The sequence below is a fragment of the Marmota marmota genome, unplaced genomic scaffold, assembly GCF_001458135.2.
Source record: "Marmota marmota marmota unplaced genomic scaffold, marMar, whole genome shotgun sequence".
NCBI classification, from domain to species: Eukaryota; Metazoa; Chordata; class Mammalia; order Rodentia; family Sciuridae; genus Marmota; species Marmota marmota.
This window is the reverse complement of record NW_026000057.1, coordinates 26,699,327-26,704,126: the sequence shown is the minus strand read 5'-3', so window position 1 is coordinate 26,704,126 and position 4,800 is coordinate 26,699,327. Positions and strand designations below refer to the sequence as shown.

The 4,800-nt window shown below is 33.6% G+C and overlaps 1 non-coding gene across 1 annotated transcript; it reads left to right on the top strand.

Annotated features, from left to right (window-relative positions):
* The first annotated feature begins 2,464 nt into the window (after positions 1 to 2,464).
* On the top strand, positions 2,465 to 2,567 carry LOC125619863. The gene has a single exon (XR_007351452.1). It is a non-coding gene; the product is annotated as a U6 spliceosomal RNA (small nuclear RNA).
* Positions 2,568 to 4,800: the final 2,233 nt, after the last annotated feature.

The following is a 4,800-nucleotide window of genomic DNA, read 5'->3' as shown; positions in this document are numbered from 1 at the left end:
GTTCTATTTCAGTTTAATCCTTCAGTTCCTCTTTAGGGCAGTGAGACATTGTCTAGCTTCCTGCTTCTCCTTTAAATGGACACCCTTAAACTCAAACACTATCCATCACTTCAGCATATTGCAATGCTCCTGCTCTCAGAAATCCTCTATATATTCCCAGTCTCTCTCTCTCTCTCTCTCTCTCTCTCTCTCTCTCTCTCTCTCTCTCTCAATACTTCATTATTCTTAGTCCTTATTTAGAAATGGTGTGTGTGTGTGTGTGTAATATATTTGTAAATATAAATGTAAATATATATAATATATACGTATATATAGCTCTGTTCCACCACATGCTTGCCACCTCTAGCATGTATTAAAATTGTCCTGAAATTACCCTTACATTGGTTATTTATCTCCTCAACCAGATTTTAAACTCTCTATCCACTCTTCTTTCCTCATTAGTGCAGGACTCTATTTCTAACAATAATATAATAATCCATTTAAAAAAATCTGTCCTTACTATATGTAAATCTCAATGACACATGAGATGAATATCATTACCTCTCTATAGAGCAACAAACTGAAACACAGAGACTTCAAATAATTTGCACCAACTGGATTTAAACCTGAGATTTCTAGGCCTTATTTCCTCTCCTGCAGAGAATTTACCACAGTACTTAGGAAGCACTTCTAGAATAAAGGAGTGATTAATCTGAATGCTGTCATAAAGTAACATGATTTTCTCTTGGATGAGTCCAGAGAATTAAATTTTAAAAGTTTTTGTGCTTGTAGGAGTATAAGTTTTAAAATCTAACTGACTTGAGGTCAGTTTGTGGCTCCAACAATTACTGATGCATGAGCTTCGGCAAGTAATCTAATCTCTTGAAAGCTCAGTTTCCTCCATTATAAAACAGGATCCTATCAATCTCAGAATAATTTTTAGGGATTAAGTGGATGAACATATATAAAGCACATAGCCTGGTGCTCAACTCTGTAAAAGAGCTCAAGGAATATATGGAAAATAATTTTATGGGAGATTGATAGGTGGACTTCTGTTTGAATTGAATAATAAAACAAAAATAAGAAGGCCTAGAGGGACAGGAGTGGGAGAGTGTGGAGGGCACGCAGTGTGGGAGAATGTGACATAATTGAGTCTCTACCACAAAAATCCCAGTTTTGCTTTTGTATTAAAAAATGTTTAAACAAAATTTAGCATGTATTTCAATGTTTTAAGTATATAAAGTTTAGTGAAAACTAATGATTCATTATATATATATTTTTTGGTTCTGTAGAGTTGTCCTAGCAAAACCCTGTTTTGTTTATCTTGTTTATTTATGTATTCTGCCTCTCAGTATCTTCAGATAGTTTATCTCCAAGAGGCAACCAGTTTCACAGTTGAGACAAATAGGTCTCATCCTACTTCCTGTAAGTACAGAATATGGAGGCTTGTTTTTAGTATGACTAGTCACTCTGAAGAAAGGAAACCAAAACAACAAATGAAAAGTCACAGGAAGAAGTCCTAAGCTCCTGAGCAAATATAAACTTACTTCTGTGTATCCTGTAATGATATTTTTCTGCACTGAATTCATTCTAACATTATGAGTCACTAACTTGGTAAAATACTAGAAAACAAATTTCAAAGTCACATAATCTCATAATCTTTCCCTGCCAGACGCACATTTTATTTCTTAATTGTTTCTGTGAACAACATACACTGGAGAAAGGAGGCCATGACTGGATAATCAGAAGAATGAGTGCCCTGGTGTCGTCTGTGGCTTTCTATGCAAAGAGGTAAGTGGACTTTTGCATGCATGCCATGAGAAGGACTTTATATCTGAGCAACAATCACAGTGAACTGACAGGTATAGATAACTTTTAACATGTTTTATTTCAATTGCTAGAAATGTTATTACTTAGATATCTTTCACCATGTAGAGCTTGGGCCTCACACACTTGGCTGAACAGTTCTATGCATCTTCACTTCTGCAAGTGTCCTAAAGCATCTCTAAATTGGAAAAGAAATTACCTTCTGCAAGAGCAATATGCCACTCAAAAAGGCATAATATTTGATACAAGTTGTTGGTCATCTAAAATTTCATATTAAATCTTGCTCTTATCAAAATGTTAATACTGCTTCACCGAACAAACATGGACTTACTACCCATAAAGGGAAATTTCTTTTTCTTTTTTTTTTTCCAATGCACTGTAGCAACCCTGCTATTCTGAGGGCTGTGCTCAAATTTGTAATATAATATTCTTATCTACTTTCATCATACTGCATTATATCTTTTCGTGTGGATAAGACTTATAGGAATATAAAGTCTCTCTCTTTGTTGTAATATTTAGAAAAAAAGTATTTGGATAGCTTTCTTTTTCTAAAAGTTTAATGCAAGTGTCAAATTTAATTAAAGAAAGTATGCACAAGTAAAAGTTGTTGAAAATATATTGAGCTCAGATCTTATATTAGAAATGTTATCTTCAGTTCTTGCTTCTGCAGCACATATACTAAAATTGGAATGATATAAAGAAGTCTAACAGGATCCCTGCATAGGCATGACATCCAAATTTGTGAAGCTTTCCATATTTTTGTATATGTAGAAAGTATGAATCAAAAATGAACAAACAAGTGAAAGAAAGATCAGTAGAAAAGAAGAAGGACAATAGGGGTGGGAAGATGGAAGGGAAAGAGAGAAACATGGAACAGAATGGAGTAAATCAAATTCCACGCATGTACAATTTTTGTCAAAATTGAGACAAAGGTGCTGAAAACAGTGTTTTGATAGCTACTTATATTCCTGTGATTTTCTTTTTAAAATTTCAATAGAGATCAAAAATGAGATCAACTGAGTATACTTGTTATTGAATGTATTTGTGTGTAGATATGCACATATGTATATATGTATGTTTCTGACAGGTATCATATATTTACTCCTAATACACAACCTAACATGTAGGTGAGTTTTAATAATATAAAATAATTGAAGTAATTAAAATTGAATCATTAGAATGTGGGGAGGAATATCCAATAATGCTTTTAAAAGCATTTAATTATAATTTGGGCTATTAAAATGTCCTAAAAATTTTGCCTTAGTGAACGTGAATATTTATTTAGTATGATTTGAAGTAGAAAATATTGAGGAACAAAGTTTCATGTAATTCAAATATTTAGACATTTCTATAGAGTGAAGCCTAAATAAGTAAACATAACCTGGTGAATATTTTATATAAAGCATGGTACAATGCACGCTTTTTTACCTTAATATTATTCCTTCTTTTGAATTGTTCTTCTGACCTAGCCAATTCATATACAGAAAAACATTAATAATCCAGGAAATGGTCTGTTGTGAATAGCATGACTTTAAAAAGCCTAACATCTACATGCAAGAATTTTATATTCTTTACTTAAATGTTTTGGTGTTATTTAAACATAATTTAGTGGTTAATGCAAATAAAATGTGCATTTATCTAACATAAGGTTTCCTCTCACAGATTAACGCTCTTAGACACTTTCCTACTTTCATCCCTTCTAGGACATCATTAGTAGTCAGATTTACAACTCATGCTACCCTTTTATCCATCAAACCTCTTTCAATGTTGCTACTTCATCACCTTATTCTAAGCCATACCACTGTCTTGCAAACTTGTCACAAAGAAGCAGAATGAACTACTTCAAATCAATATATTCCTCAGTTACTTTCAATAATTCTTTTATTCTCTATGTTGATGTTGTTGCTAAATCAATCAGGACACTTCATTTAATTGATGTATTGTCAATGACTTCTAAAAATGGTTCTATTATTGGGTATGTATTTGAATAGGCCCTCTTTCTTTTCATAGAGTCATTGAAATAACTAGGAACAAAAAACATAAATTTGATATATTGGTTCACTGGAGATTTAATTTTCTGTGGATCCCTGCATTTACATTTGGTTAAGGTTTAAGAGCTCAAAGTATTATTCTTGACAACATGTTAAACATTTGAGGTATGGATGTATAATGGAATAATGTAATAAATGTCTTGTGTCTGTATTGATTTTTTAGATGAATCTGCTTTGAAACTCCTGGCACCCAGCAGCCCAATATCATTTAACTATGGTAACCTCTGAGGTTTTTAGGAGAATGTGGCACTTTCCAACTCAGGTGCAATCCCCAGTAGACCTATAGTAGCAGAGGAGAATTGATCCTCATCCTCTCATGCTATAAGGTCATTTTAAGGTATCAAGCTCTTAAGATCTGCACTTCCTGGATAGCCAGGCAGTGCCAACAAGTGGAGACAGTTCTTAAATACTTTCAGAAAAGCATTTGGAAGTGCTCCTCATGAATTAAGAAATTACTGGGCCAAGACATGTGATAAATAGCAAGCAGATTTCACACCTTCTCATTAGATTTATTAATATGATGTTGCTATGATATTCCTTAGAGAGTTGGATAACCTAATAAAATAATGAAGAGATTCTCTGTTCAATGAAAATAAATGTAGGACCAAGAAAATGTGGAGAGCCAAGGATGTATTTACTGTGCCAGGGAGATGCTGCAGGATTAGTATAAAAACTTGATAATAGCACAGATCGGCTATGAAGATCATACTCGCTGACAGAAGATAAGGGAGTGGTATCTTTCAGGATCACCTCTATTTCCACATCCCTCTACTTTCCTTGTCCACAACCTTAATATGTTAAAAGAGAAGCTCCTTCAAAATCCCTCAGATCAGTCCAAATCTCAAAGCAGATTCCTGAATCTTTTTGGATAGCTTCCAGGTATCTAAGGCTGAACAGAAAGGACAGAAAGAAGAATGGGTAAAGAGAGAAAGGAAGGAAGGAA